This window comes from Lactuca serriola, chromosome 2, assembly GCF_051521515.1.
Source record: "Lactuca serriola cultivar US96UC23 chromosome 2, Lser_US96UC23_V15, whole genome shotgun sequence".
Taxonomy (NCBI): domain Eukaryota; kingdom Viridiplantae; phylum Streptophyta; class Magnoliopsida; order Asterales; family Asteraceae; genus Lactuca; species Lactuca serriola.
This window is the reverse complement of record NC_136409.1, coordinates 7451877-7468230: the sequence shown is the minus strand read 5'-3', so window position 1 is coordinate 7468230 and position 16354 is coordinate 7451877. Positions and strand designations below refer to the sequence as shown.

Below are 16354 nucleotides of genomic sequence, written 5' to 3'. Positions count from 1 at the left end.
TGCAGGCAAATACTTGAGGCAGAATATGGGCCAAGCCTACAAAGCTATACGAGCAATTTATCAATAATTTTTTTTTAAGAGCAAAAATATATGTTAGTATCTATTTTTTTTTTCGAGCTTTTAGTTTAAGCCTCAATCTTTTTGGTTTTGTGATACTTTTAAATTAGTTTTGTTGTGGATTTTATTCTCATTAAATTGAAATGATTATAATAATTTTAGGTATTTATTTTTTATTTTTCTTTTATTTTTTTAAAATCTAATATTTATTTATTTATTTAAATAATTATTTTAAAATTAAAAAAAGAGGGTCTCTCTCTCTCTCTCTCTCTCTCTCTCTCTCCCTAATGCGCTATCGTTACCTCCGCAACATCATTTCTTTCTCTTTTATGAACCCTAAAAATACCACTGTCATCTCGATACTCTAATTACATTCTCTGCCCACCATCATTGATGATATCCTTAGCCAGAACCACCCAATTGCGGCCTCTCGTCTCCGCCACCCCTGCACGTCTGGATTCCCGACAACACCCAGATCGCAACCTCTCATCTCCTCCACCCCTCTATATCTCTCCCATCTCATTTCTGAAACAGAGTTAACGATGACGAGGGTCAGTGCTAGCCGACGGACGATGGGGTTTCAGACAAAAAATATATGAACATATTTGAGTAAATGTAGAAGAAGGGAGAAGTGGCACCAGGGATCGAAGGCAGCAGAGTGTAGATCGGCGGCAATGGAGGACCGAAAATGGTGTGCAATGGCGGTCTGACTTACCACGTGTGTCGCATTCTTGTTGCTTCATGATTTCACACCTCACCATCTCTACCATACTTGCTAAAATCAACCAACACCACTACAACGATCAACACCATCCATCGACCATCTACACCCCAAATCGATAACACGAGCAAGAAAAAGAAACATGGGGCATCAACTTCACCCTTCACCATTTGATCTCTACCCATGTTCTTATTATTATTTTTTTTTGTGCTCATCTGCGGCATAATCAAAAGAGCTCAATATCTGTTTTAATCCTTCTAATTTCATACCCGAAACTCAAGATTTAAAGGGAAAAAAGATCATAACACAGACCTTGTGTGTGTGTGTTTTAAGAAACATAAAAAATAGAGTGTGTATGTATATGTTCTTGGTGCCATGGAGTTTTTGAGAGAGAGAGAGAGAGGGAAAGAAAGAGAGAGAGCCCTTTTTTTAATTGTCAATATAGTTATTAAAACAAATAAATAACTATTAGAATTTAAAAAATGAAAAATAAATACCCCAAGGGTAATAAAGTCATTTCAGTTTACCGATGGACCATTTGCACATACAAACTAGGCCAAAACAACCATGAATCCAAAAAAGTCGATGTTTGGACTAAACATCAGAAAAAATGCATACTACAAGGACCATTTTTGCAGCTTTGTCTTATTATTATATACATAATTAAAATACAACCGGATTACGAATTGTACTTCTTAAGTCGATCAAAAATGGTCCATCCACACTCTTTACGAATGGTACTTCCTAAACTGATCGAAAATGGTCCCTCTACACTTTGTCTTCTTCACCACCATGTGTTCTTCTCCCGAGTTCATTGATATAGTGCTAGCCTTGTCGAAAATAAGAGAAACCCGAATTACCCGCCCGGTTTTTTTGGGTATCGGGCTAATCGGGTTTCGAGTAGGAATAATCGGGTAATTGGGATACCGGTTAATAAATCAGGTCGGGTGTATTATATATATATATATATATATATATATATATATATATATATATATATATATAATTGGGTATACCTGAATACTCAAATTATTTTAAAAAATCTTTTTTTCTTTCGTATAGCCTATAACGGGTATTTGATCATGCTTAAAGATAATAAAACTCTCCATCAATAATAACTGCTACGATAAAATCCTCCATCGCAACTTGCAAGGCACAAAATGCAATTCTTGTCTCTCGATAATCGATCTCAGGCTTGAGTCTTGAGAGAGTTTCTTCAACCTGCATTGCTACAAATTCTCAGTTTCTCGCTAGGTTTCAGACTTTCATTTTTTTTTTTTTTTTTTTTTTTTTTTTTTTTTGTATTTTCACTGATAAAACCCTCCATATGAACACATTATTATCAACTTGAAACATCCCAAAATACGACCCAAAAATTTCGTTTTAAAACATCATTAAAATCATCATTTCATTACCAAAGTATAAAATCTTAAACTATGTGTTTCAAATTCTCACAATATCTATCATCTATCAAATCTCATGACATATGTCATATCAAAATATCAGAGTAAAACTCCTAGGCTGAAGACTGTGGTGTGTGCTATGTGATCATTTCGAGTCCTTCCCTCTGCTAATGGAACTACGTGAAACCAAAACTGAAAACTGTAAGAACAAAGCTTAGTGTCCTTCCCTTCGGCGACTCCCCGACTATAATTTCCACAATAACACTTAGTCAAAACACTAATAACTATTGTCAGGGTAAAATGACTATTTTACCCCTGGCTAGAGTCAACATCCTGGCCAAAGTCAACTTCTAGTTGACCTGACTCGTCGAGTTAGCCCGCCAACTCGTCGAGTCCTATAATCCTCCATTTTTCCTTAACCCGATTCTACTCTCCGAGTTTAGCAAGAACTCAACGAGTCTCCTTTATTCATGATATCGAGACAACCTTTAACTGACTCGCAGAGTTGCATGAACAACTTGTCGAGTCTATCTTCAACATATGAACATGTCCGGTCTGTGACTCGCCGAGTTGTATGAACAACTCGACAAGTCTATCTTCATGGGTTGGGGGATTGCCTTGGACTCGCCGAGTGTGTTCTTCCACTCACCGAGTCCCACGGTTTCCAGGCCATGGCTATGTCCTAATACATTGAGTCACTCCTCTGGACTCATCTAATCTCTTCTAAACTCAACTGGGTTCCTTTGAATCCCGAACTAATTTGGGGAATCAGCCCATGACACGCCAAGTCCCAAAACTTACTCGTCGAGTCTACGAATGACCAAGCCCATAAGTTGATTTCTTATGTGCAAAACTTAACCAAAAGGTAGATCTGGGCTCCTAAGGCGGATATATCACGTAAAGTCATAAACTTTATGTTCTTACATGAAACATTTGAGCTTAAAGGGTCAAAATGGGGGTTAATAGCATGCATGGGGGTTCTCATTTTCATAAAGATGGCACCTTTATGCCATGAGGACCCTTCAAGGTCCAGATTTGAATGTGTACCAACTTGGGACGTCCAAATCCCAAGAATCAAGATTCAAAGCCCAAAATAACCATAAGAAGATCTCGGAAATCATAAGTCAAGTGTGAAGCTTTATTACCAGAAAATGAGGATGGTGCTGATTCTGGATCTGAAATCTCCTCTTGAATCCTCCCTCTTCCTCTTCTTCACCCAACTTCAATCACACAAGATAACTTAAGAAATGGCACTCAAATACTCACAAAGCTCAAGGGTGGCAGTTTAGGGATTTCTGGATGTTGAGGGAGTCAGAAGGGAGGGTACAGGGGCGTTATGTTCTTTAAATAGGGAGGCAAACCCTTGCAATTAGGGTTTCCATCAAACAGCACATACTCGTCGAGTTAGCTTTCCGACTCGTTGAATAGGCTACTTAGTCCCCGACCCAGATTCGTTCTTACTCAAAGAGTTGGTCCTTCAACTCGTCGAGTCTAAGGGTAAAAATTATAAAATTAACTTAACTTAGATGCATACTTGGAACCGGGTGATACAATTCTCCGCCACTTGTCTTAGACTTCATCCTCATAGTCAGTTGTCTCTGAAAATAACTCAGGGTAGTGCCCGTCATATATTCCTTGGGCTCCCACTTCCACTCCGAACCTTTGCGGTGATGCCACTGCACTTTAACTAACTCTACCCTTTTGTTCCTCAGCTCCTTCATCTTCACCTACTCGCCGAGTCAGCTTTTCGACTCGTTGAGTAGGCTACTTAGTCCCCGACCCGGATTCGTTCTTACTCGATGAGTTGGGCCTTCAACTCGTCGAGTCCAAGGGTAAAAATTCTAAAATTAACTTAACTTAGATGCATACCTAGAAACGTCTATTACAATTCTCCACCACTTGTCTTAGACTTCGTCCTCGAACTCAGTTGTATCTGAAAATAACTCGGGGTAGTGCCCCCTCATATCTTCCTCGGGCTCCCACGTCCACTCCGAACCCTTGCGGTGCTGCCACTACACTTTAACTAACTCTACCATTTTGTTCCTCAGCTCCTTCATCTTACATTCCAAAATCGCCACCAGCCTCTCGATATAGTTCGAGCTATCATCATCATGAATGTCCTCAATGGGTACCACCACGGACTTGTCTACTAAGCACTTCCTGTAACACCCTGTTTATAAAATAAATAAATAAATGCATAGAAGCCCTAAAATCAATAATATTTGAGCAAGGCGTTAGTTTCGAGGGTTAATTGTTACAATTTTAGAAGTTAGGAGTTAAAATTGTAAGTTCTGGATTTAATTTAAAAGGGATTTCAGAAGTCAGGGTGCAGTTGGTAATTAATGGACTTATATGAAAGGAAATTATGGGACCAATGGCTAAAGGGTAATTTCTATACTTAAGTTGAAAATGTTTCGAAAGGGAGGGGCTGTTAGTGTCAAAATTTCATGAAGATTGGATGGGCACGGTATTAATCGGTGCCATCCGTTTTCCTCCCGATTGGAGCATCTAAACCCTAGACCAAGCAAGGACTTCAGCCGCCATCTCTCTCTCCTCCTTCGTTGATTCCGATTAGTTGGGTAGTCATCGTCCGCCACTGCTGCACCACCGATGAGCGCCATATCAGTGCTGCCGGAGACGTCATGAACAACACGGATAATCGCTGAGGATCGATCTTTGGAGCACCGTTTGTCATCTGTTGGGCATGAATGAACGAGAAACGGCAGGTAAGACCCAACCGCCACTCACCTCCTTTCCCTTTCGTTCTTTTATGTGAACACGAAGCTAGAATTGTTGTTGCTATCGGGTGACCCTCGGGTGTTGTTTTCTTGTTCCAGCACCATTGCCGCCATTCTTCTCTTCTCTTTTCGCTCCTTTCTCCGCCATGGGGTTGTTTCTGCTTCTCCGGTAATGATCGCCACCCCGAAGAGACAGTCGAGTCTACGTGGATTATCACATGTCGTGTTGAACCGAGAGGTGCTGTGAGTTTGTTGCTGGCCGGAGTTCGAAGAGAAGAACCACCATGGCCGCCTGCCATGGTGGCCGCTGCTACTGCCGCTTTCCGGTGATGCTGTTGCCGCCGTGAGCCACCAAGCTAGTGGCTGGGGTGAACCTTTCAAATTAGAACTTGTTTGTGTGGGTTTATTTCAATGGAGAGGTGTGTGGGAGTTTATTTGGCCGGCAAAGCCATCACCACCACCGTGAGGTGGTGGCTTCCGCCAAGCACCGCCGCCGACCACCATGGTGTGGCTGTGTGTGTGTGATTAGTTTAGTGTGTGGGTATGGTTAATTGAGATTAACCTTGTAAAATATAACTTGAATTTTTGGATTAATGAAAAGAATCAAAACCACCACCGTAAGGTGGTGGCTGCCGCCGCAAGCCGCCATAGACCACCACTACCCGAAGTGGTAGTGGGTGGTGCCCCTCAAGCAAAACCCTAATGGACCTAGCCAAAACCTTAATGGGCTTAAAGATTTATTTTGGGCCTATTGGGCCATGTTTGAGTGGAAAACCCTAATTGTGAGTAATTGGGCCTTAGACTTATTGGACCCACTTTTGGGCCATTGGGATTAGATTATGAATTAAGCCCAAACTATTTCATGTCATTTATCAAGTAGAGTAAAGAACTTAATGGACTAAGTCCTTAATGAGCTAATTGAGAAAATATTAATATTTGGGAATTTATCAGGGCACACGAGAATTATCTAATAAGTGAAATATTAAATAATAATCATTGGCATAAATTAATCTAAGCAATAATGGACTTAATGGATTAAGTCCTTAACGGATTAAGTCCCTAGTGGGTTAAGTAAGAAACACTTAACCCTAGTTATCATTTGATGTGAAACCCTAATTTCACTTGGGCTTTGTATTGGGCCATCCGAGAATAATCAAATGGACTAGAGTAATTACTTGGGCTTTAGGGTAAGGCCCATATGAAGGATTGGGCCCAATTTGGAAAATTGGGCCATAGATGGGCCATAGTTAGGGCCTAGATGGTTGTATGATATTGGGCCCTAGAATGATACATGTTGGTCTGGACTGATCAATTGGGCCATATGTTGGACTTTGATCCCTAGTTGACTTTGGGCCTATGGATTGGGCCTTGGGCTTGGGTAAGCCAAGCTAGGGGTAATGTAGTAATTATCCAAATCATGTATTTTTAGTTATGTGTTAGAACCCAATTATTAATTAGGTGTTATTTGGTGTTGATAGTTTGGGAATCTGTCAGCCAGCAGCTGGGGTGGAGTCTGCGGGACTTCAGCAGTTTGAGGTGAGTTTCCTTCCAGTAGGAACAGGTCTAAGGCCACAATGCCGGCCCGTTTAGTAGCAGTAGTTTCCGGACTTTGGTCCGATGCAGTTGTTAGTTTGTTTGATGCCTTCGTGGCTCAGACAGGATTTATGTGTTAAGTGTTATGGGCTATGGCCTGACGTAGTATGCAGTATATGAGTTTATGATCATGTGTGTTATGCTATTTGATATGTGTTTTTGCTATGCTATGCTATGCCCAGTCAGTTCTGGACTTCGGTCCGATGCAGTTAGTTCCGGACTTCGGTCCGATGCAGTTAGTCTCGGACTTCGATCCGATGCAGGGGACAAGGTCCCAGTCAGTTCCGGACTTCGGTCCGATGCAGTTAGTTTCGGACTTCGGTCCGATGCAGGGGAAAAGGTCCCAGTCAGTTCCGGACTTCGGTCCGATGCAGTTTATGGGCTTCGTCCCGATGCAGTGGGCAAGGCCCAATATGTGTTTATATGTTATTGTATGGTATGTGGTAGTTTGGGGGAGCTCACTAAGCTTCGTGCTTACAGTTTCAGTTTTGGTTTCAGGTACTCAGTTTTCAAAAGAGGAGCTCGGGAAGATTGCAGTGCACACACCATTTGTTCAGCCTGGGATGTTTATACTTTGATATAGTTAACAGTTGTTATAATATTTTGAGTTACATTGCTTATGATTTCTATATGAGGTTTATTGACTATGGTTTTATCATTAAATTAAACAAAATTTTTAGACTGTGTTTTTGGGATGTTACAAGTTGGTATCAGAGCCTTGGTTTGAGGGATTTGGGTACACTTTCGGGTGTGTCTGAACTCAAACTAAGGAAGTGGTATAAAGTTTTCAAGAGAAAAACCATGTTTAGAAAAAGATTTTAAGAAAAGAAAACAATTTTAGAAAAGGTATAAGGGAAAGAGTTTTAGAAAAAGCGAAAAGAATTTTAAAAAGAGAAAAGGGTGTGGTGCATGCAATCAGCCGAGCTCAAGTAAGTACTCCCAAATTACCCATACTTGATTATGTTATGTATATCAGTTCCAGTTTCAGTAGAACAACATGCTAGAATAGGACTAAGGATCTAGGAGGATGCCTTATGTGCCTACTATATGTGTTTCGGCTTTATGAGAATTGCATGCTAGTATTGAGTAGACAGCAGTAGGATAGCCTGTTTAGGTTATACCTGATATTATGAGCTTAGCATGGTATGCTGGTACAATTTCTTGTTATGAGGATAGAGTTGTTGAGTAGTCTCTTGTGTCTGAATGCTGCTTGCTTTGTGCTTTGTGGGACTCAGAGTGATGGGAGTTAGCCATTAGGTGAATACGTCACATCGCATGTGATCAGGGTTGAATAATCTCAGAGTGCTAGATTTGGCCCTATTACGCAACTCTTGTTTGAGTCTAACCGTTGTAGGGACGAGTCTTTTACTCGAAGGATTATCTGAGCCTCGTCACGTGTGATGGTATTCGGGTGATGGCTAATTGGCATTACAAGGAGGCCTTCAGCAGCTGAGGACTGGATTTGGTTGAGTCAGATATTTCCCTAGGGCAAGCCTAGGATGAGAGTAGCAGAGATCAGTAGCAGTAGAGTGACTTGGTGGAGTCGAGGCAATTCTTGAGGAAAGTACGGATAGATGTGGAAGGTAGTATGGGCCCGTACTACTGAAAGCAGAGGATTCGTACTCGAATCAAGGCAGGCTGAGATGAATCCAGGGAACTCGTAGTGTGTGAGATCCCTCGAGCTTGGATGAGTATTGTGATGTTAGTGATGATATGTTGCCGAGTATAGTGACGCTACGTGGTAGACCAGATGGTAGTTCCGGTGTCGACGAGGGTTCAGGCTCGGACTCTAGAGCCGGGCAGATTGATGATCAGATGAGGGAGTTCATTCCATCTGAGAATTACGCGCAATATCATTGACGATGACCCAAATCGAATCCACCCCTCGCGCGGTCCTGGGAAGCTTTGTGATAAAATCCATCGTAATGTCCTCCCATTTCCACAGTGGAATGTCCAATGGCTGCATCTTGCCGTCTGGCCTCTGGTGCTCGGCCTTGACCTTTCTGTAGGTCAAGCACCGCTCCACGTACCATGCTACATCCCGTTTCATGCATGGCCACCAATAGTCCAGGAGAAGATACCTATACATCTTCTTCGCCTCGAGATGAATGGAGAATCGAGATTTGTGCGCCTCCTACATCAGAACCTGGTGCACACCCCCGAGGTACGGCACCCACACCCTACGGTGTAGTGTAATTACCCCTCGGCTGTCATAGTCGAACGAGGAAACCTGCCCCACAATCCGCTCGATCTTCCGATGTTCCTCCTTCATGGCCTCCTTCCGGGCCTCCCAAATCCGCTCCAATAGCGGAGTCACCACTGTCATCCTCAGACAAATATCCCTGATCGGCACTGCTTGCGGCTAAGCGCGTAGGCCACCACATTGGCCTTCCCCAAATGGTAGAGGATCTCACAATCATAATCCTTTACCACATCAAGCCACCGACGCTGCCTCATATTCAAATTTAGCTGGTCCATGAGATACCTCAAGCTCTTGTGGTCGGTGTAAATCGTACAACGAACCCTAAATAGGTAATGACACCAAATCTTGAGGGCGAACACAACATCCCCCAGCTCAAAATCATGCGTCGAGTAGTTCGGTTCGTGAGGCTTCAGCTGCCTTGAAGCATAAGCAATGACATGCCCTCTCTGCATTAATACTGCACCTAAGCCTAAGACGGATGCATCAAAGTACACGACGAAATCCTCCATGCCCTCTGGCAGGGCTAACATTGGCGCCTCGTGATATGTGCATAATTAACCATATGTTTCGTATAGATTTTTATTCATTTTTAGCTAATTATGTGCATAATATGGACAAAAGGTACTTAATAATGTCTAAATTGTGTTTTCAGTACAGAAGACATGCTTGGAAGCAAAAAGGAATAAGGAGAAGCAATTAGAAACCAAAGAATGAAGAAAAAGAAGATATCTGGAGCTACTCGGCGAGTCCACGAAGCTACTTGGCGAGTTCCTGAGAATGTTCCCGAAGAAAAGTCAAGAGTCCTTGATAAACACGTATTTTCCACATCTACTCGGTGAGTTGGGGACCTACTCACCGAGTTGACCCTGTTTTGTGATAAGTATAAATATGGAGCCTTATTCCGAATTAGGGACTTTTCTGGCTTTTTGGGAGATACACCTGCGATTGAAGAACCCTTTGGAGACCTGAAGAACCCTAATCTTTGATCTTTTGAAGACTCAAGGAGAATTAGGTTATATTTTCCACTTAATCTTAGGATTGAATCATGACTAGCTTAGTTAAATTCGTTTTTGAGCTTGTTTCCACTGTAATCATGAGCTAAATTCATGTTGTTTCTGTTTAGGAAAAACCAAGTTACTCCTATGGTTTGATTATTACTTTTATTGATTGTTTATTGGTGATTTTATTAAATTAAGTTTGTTAAAGAACCTTATGCATTAACCATAACTATTTTCTATTAATTGGAAGATAATTAAGCTGTATGAACATCTCTTAGTTGTTAACCTCATATGTTTATGTGAACACTTCATCATATGTATAGGATTGAAACTAGGATTAATTAGAGAATGAGTAAAGTAATGTGTGATCTTGTTTGAGAAACCAACAAACAAGAGGCTAGTTGAATCACCAACTTGATTAACCAATTACAAATCTTATTTAATCCAAATAAATGAACTAGGAAGTTAATTAGTTTAAACAATTGGCCACTGCTTGAATTGATTAATTTTCTAAGGGTTAGTAATAGTGAACATGAATCTAACCACTATAGTTGGTAACCAATAGCAATTAATTTATCATTTTATTATACAAATAACCATAGGAGTGAATTGGTTGGACCTAAACATAAACTTTCTATCAAATTTGGTGAATTTTTACTTGTTTTTAGTTGTTTAGTTAATCACTTGTTAGGTGGTGTGTTTAAGTTTCTAGTCTTGTAAAACTAGAGAAAAACCCTTACTTTTATTACTTGTTTAGTTAAAATTAGTTATTAGTTTAATTTTCGTTCCCTGAGTTCGACACCCTACTTATCCAACTATACAACTAAAAGACAGGTTCACTGCCTTTGTGTGCTAAATTTATAATTTAAAAGTAGGAATAAAACCAGTGCATTTTACACACACATCAAGTTTTTGGCGCCGTTTCCGGGGAACGGTTCAAAAAATTAAGTCTAATTCCAAATTTTATCGATCCTTTGTGTGAGTTTTTTTTGCACAAAGTAATTTTTTTTTAGTAATTCAGTAAGTAGGTTAGGTTTTAGAATTTATTAGTTTTTTTAGAAGTTTTTCTTTGGTTTTTAAATTTTTTTTTGAGACAGGCTACTCGCCGAGTGCACTCACACCTACTCGGCGAGTACCCTGCTGTTTGGCAATTAATTTTCGTTTAGTTCAGTTTCAATTTTTTGTTCTTGTTATGCATTTTTCTTGTTTATTTGTAGGATTTTCATGACCAGAGGATCCAACACTCCACTGGTACCCCCTTTTGAAGACCCAGAATCCGCGTTGAGAAAGAACAAAGACAAAGATGTTGAAAGCTCGAATACACCTAAGAAGTCGCCTTTGTCTAGCTTGAAGACTGTTTTTGGGAAGAAGAAGAATAGCAAATCAGGAGCATCCAACGCCTCTTTAGCAAGCGAAGAACCGATTAAAGAAGACACCGAGTACGAAACCGAAGAAGAAGAAGAACCTACATACAGGCATGAATCCGATTCTGGCAACTATTTAGCTATTACCATGGCTAACATCGATGAAGTTCCCGTGGGGGAATGGAAGAAGAGGATACGCGACGACACTGGCCCGAGACTTGTGCAACCCGCAATTCCCGCAACTGCTACTTTTAAGCTTAAGGGTCACATCCTTGCTCAACTTAAAGAGATCCTGTCACCGACAAAGACCACGAAGATGCTTACAAACACTTGGATGAAGTTAATGATGTAGCTAATTATTTCAATGTTCCAAACGTGCCTCGGGAAAATCAGCTACTTCGCATGCTTCCGGTTACATTGAAGGGTGCTGCAAAGGATTGGCTAAAGTCAATGCCCCTGGATCCATTACTACATGGGCCCAGATGAAAGAAGAGTTCATTGATCAATTCTGCCCACCATCCAAAATATCTAAGCTAAAGAAAGCCATAGCCAACTTTGAACAACAAGCTGGAGAGTCACTTTATGAAGCTTGGGAGAGGTACAAGAGCCTACTAAGGAATTGCCCACATCATGACCTTAATAGTCAACAAGAAGTCTCCGTCTTTTATGATGGAGTAAATGTTACAACAAGGCAATTACTTGACTCGCAAGGTCCACTCACGAAGAAGGCACCTCCGGTGATAAAGCAACTAATTGAAGAATTCTCTAAGTACTCTAGAGAATACCACAATCCAAGAAATGATGTGACAAGGGGGTCCGCCTATGTAGCTTCAAAATATTTGTCAGCAGTCATGGCTATGTTGAAAACCATGGATAGGAGGATGGAAAAAATGGATCAAACGATACATGCTATTCAGGTGTGTTGTGAGAACTGCAATGGGCCTCATCTTACTAGAGATTTCGACTTGGATGAAAATGACAATAAGAAGGTGCAAGTTTGCTACTCAAGTGGTGACCGATATGATGAAGATCGGTGAAAACCAAAGAAAGAGTGGCTCCCTTATGATGAGTACAAGAAAGCTAAGGAGGAGAAGTATAAACAAAAAGGAAGAGGTTTTTATCAAAAGGAAGAACCGGCACAAGAAAGAAAACCATGTTTGGAAGAGATGCTTACCAAGTTTGTAGCTGCTTCAGAAAAAAGACATAATGGTCATGATGCTGCAATACAAGAAACAAGAACAATGCTTAGAAACCAACAAGCATCTATCCACAACATTGAGACGCAACTGGGGCAACTTGCTCAACAAATTAATCAAAGATCACCGGGAGAACTTCCTAATAAAACCGAAAACAACCCACAAGGAGTGCACATAAATATAGTGATGACAAGAAGTGGGAAGATAATTACTCCTCTGGCCCCTATTCAAACTGAAGTGCCCAAGGAGTTGCAAAAGGAGGATGCAGAAAAACAAGGCCAAAATAAAAATCTACATGATACAGAGTCTACTCGCCGAGTCCAGAATATGGACTCGACGAGTCCATTGCCTAACCCGAAAGGTCAGATTCCTGAAAATCCCTTTTAGCCTCTAATGCCATATCCAGCCCGAGCTAAGAAAGAAAACCAGGAAGAGGAATACCAGAAGTTTTTTGACCGTATAAAAGCTCTTCAAATCAACATACCATTCATCGAAGCAGTTGTGCAAATGCCAAAATATGCCAAATTCCTTAAGGAGCTTCTAACGAATAGAAGGAAGATGGAGGAAGTAAAAAAGGTAGTTCTTAATGAGAACTACTCAGCTGCCATGTTAAACAAACTACCGAAGAAGAAGGGTGACCCGGGAAGCTTGACTTTATCTTGCCAATTTGGTAACTTGGTCACCATTCATGCTTTGGTTGATTCGGGAGCAAGTGTGAACCTCATGCCTTATTCATTTTTCAAGAAATTGGATCTCCCGGAACCTTATGCATTAACCATAACTATTTTCTATTAATTGGAAGATAATTAAGCTGTATGAACATCTCTTAGTTGTTAACCTCATATGTTTACGTGAACACTTCATCATATGTCTAGGATTAGTGACTATGAAACTAGGATTAATTAGAAAATGGGTAAAGTAATGTGTGATCTTGTTTGAGAAACCAACAAACAAGAGGTTAGTTGAATCACCAACTTGATTAACCAATTACAAATCTTATTTAATCCAAATAAATGAACTAGGAAGTTAATTAGTTTAAACAATTGGCCATTGCTTGAATTGATTAATTTTCTGAGGGTTAGTAATAGTGAACATGAATCTAACCACTATAGTTGGTAACGAATAACAATTACTTTATCATTTTATTATACAAATAACCATAGGAGTGAATTGGTTGGACCTAAACAGAAACTTTCTATCAAATTTGGTGAATTTTTACTTGTTTTTAGTTGTTTAGTTAATCACTTGTTAGGTGGTGTGTTTAAGTTTCTAGTCTTGTAAAACTAGAGAAAAACCCTTACTTTTATTACTTGTTTAGTTAAAATTAGTTATTAGTTTAATTTCCGTTCCCTGAGTTCGACACCCTACTTAACTATACCACTAAAAGTCAGGTTCACTGCCTTTGTGTGCTAAATTTATAATTTAAAAGTAGGAATAAAACCAATGCATTTTACACATACATCACCTCGCACAATCTTTGTCTCAATGTCTCGAATGCAGCCTGCTGCTCAGGCCCCCAACGAAAGACCATGACCTTCCTTTTTAGCCTGGTCAGGGGTACGGCTATCTTGGAGAAATCCTGGATGAATCTCCGAGAGTAGCCAGCTAATCCTAGGAAACTCCGAATCTCAGATGGAGACCTCGGAACCTCCCATCTCATCACGGCCTCCACTTTGGCCGGATCTACCAAAATCTCATTTTGGTTGACAAGGTGCCGAAGAAACTGCACCTCGCGCAACCAGAACTCACACTTGGAGAACTTAGCATACAAGTTCTCCCTTCTAAAAGTCTTTAGAACCTCTCGCAGATGGTCCTCATGCTCCTCCTGCGTCTTGGAATAAACCAAGATGTCATCGATGAAAACTATCACAGACCGATCCAACATCGGTCTGCACACGCGGTTCATTAGATCCATGAACGCAGCGGGAGCATTGGTGAGCCTGAAAGGCATCAGCACGAACTCATAGTAGCCATAGCATGTCCGGAACGCCGTCTTCTGTACATCCTCGTCTCTGACCCTAATCTGATGATATCCTGAGCACAGATCAATCTTAGAGAACCAAGATGCTCCCTATAACTAGTCAAAGAGGTCATCAATCCTCAGGAGTGGGTAACGGTTCTTCACCGTTACCTTATTCAGCTCCCGATAATCTATACACATCTGATGCGACCCATCCTTCTTCCTCACAAACATAATCAGGGCTCCCCAGGGTTAACTTCTCGGTCTAATAAATCCCTTGTCTAACAGCACCTGCAGCTGTGTAGACAACTCCTGCATCTCAGGAGGAGCCAACCGATACGATGCCTTGGCTATTGGAGCCGCACCAGGGACCAGGTCGATTCTAAATTCCACCTGCCTCTCTAGAGGTACTCGGGCAAATCCTCGGGGAATACGTCCTCAAACTCCTGTACTACGGGCACATCGCCCACCGTCGCCCTACCCGCCTCCCAGGTATCCATAACATAGGTGACATAACCTGCGCAACCCTGTTAAAGGTAGCGCCTAGCCCTCGATGCTGAACATAAAGCTGGTCCTTGTTGTGGCCTTTCGCCCTGAACCACCGGCTCTCCCCCACTAGGGGTCCTAATCCGCACTGACTGCTGCGTGCAGTTGATCACTTCCCCATTGGGGCTCAGCCAGTCCATACCAATAATGACCTTGTTCCCATGCAAAGTTATGGGAACCAAGTCCACCAGGTAACGTTCCTCGAACAGCCTCAAAACACAATCCCGGTAGACCTCCGATGCTCGTACCGACCAGTCGTCCGCAATCTCGACCTCTAAAGGGTAATCCAACATACCTGAAGACTTCGGAAACTTCTTGCTAAGCGCAAGAGAGACAAATGATGGAGTGGCACACGAATCAAACAACACCTGAACTGAGATACCGTTCACATGGAAAGATCCTAAGCAAGGCACATAATATATCAAAATCACAGCGATATAACATAAAATCGTAAAATAACAAATCATACCCGTCACCACATTGGGTGCAGCGCGTGCCTCCTCGGCTGTCAGCTGAAATGCTCGGCTCCGAACCACTGGAGACTCCAACTTGGCCTTCCGGCCATCCACCACCCGTACTGTCGTTGGAGTTGGCGCCACCGCTGGTGCCGCTGGTGCCGCTGTCAATCTAGGGCAATTGGCCTTTTTATGGCCCTTCTGATTACATTAAAAGCAAATCAAGTAAGATATCTGAATCGCACGAGTAGGGGCAGTACATTCTCTGCCAAAATGTCTAACCATGCCTCACTTATAGCAGCCTGAACCCGACCCAGTGCGACAAGCTCCCTCGTATGACCGACCGCATTTCCCACCATGGTCCCGCCCTGACTAGCCTTTCGGCCTACCATCGGATCCCTTGGGCTTCTTTCCCGAAGCCCCCATCGTCAGGCCCTCCACTGCCTTCCTCTTCCGAATGTGCTCCAAATCAATGTCCCTTTCCCTAGCAGCAAAACGGACCTTCGACCCTTCCGGGCAGATGCTCCTCAGCTGTGCAGACTCGATGTCTACGATCCATCTCATAGCAGCAATGGGGTCCTTCACCCCATGGAAATATGGCGCACCAGTCCATCTGAAGTCCTTAAAGGACAGTGTGCGTGGCCCTGACTGGCTGGTCGCCATGTCACTCCTGAACGCCCTGAGGCGATCCTCCATCAGCTAAATGATCGCTTCATTGATCGACCCAAAGATAACCGGCATCGCATCAAGGATACCCCTCGTGATCTCGGATGCGATGAACTCGCATAACCCATCATCCACATGCTCGGATCCTGTGCCCGAGCCCGATCCTGACCCAGATCCTTAGCCTCCTGCTCCGTGTCGCGTGGCCACCATTCTGAAAATAACATACAAATGTTAGGGTCACATATATTTTTTAGAGGTATCACACATTTTCCAAGTTTCCAGGTTCCATCTAGGCCCTCCTTGATTCGAGTATGGGTCCTTTGCTTTCAGTAGTACGGGCCCATACTACCTTCCACGTCTACCCGTTTTTTGCTCAAGGATTGATTCGACTTCGCCAAGTCCCTTTTACTGATACCCTTTCCACTGACCTCATCCTAGGCTTCCCTAGGGCACT

At 42.1% G+C, this 16354-nt stretch overlaps 1 non-coding gene across 1 annotated transcript; it reads right to left on the bottom strand.

Annotated features, from left to right (window-relative positions):
* Positions 1-11607: 11607 nt before the first annotated feature.
* On the bottom strand, positions 11608-11714 carry LOC145091194 (small nucleolar RNA R71). The gene has a single exon (XR_013702081.1). It is a non-coding gene; the product is annotated as a small nucleolar RNA R71 (small nucleolar RNA).
* Positions 11715-16354: the final 4640 nt, after the last annotated feature.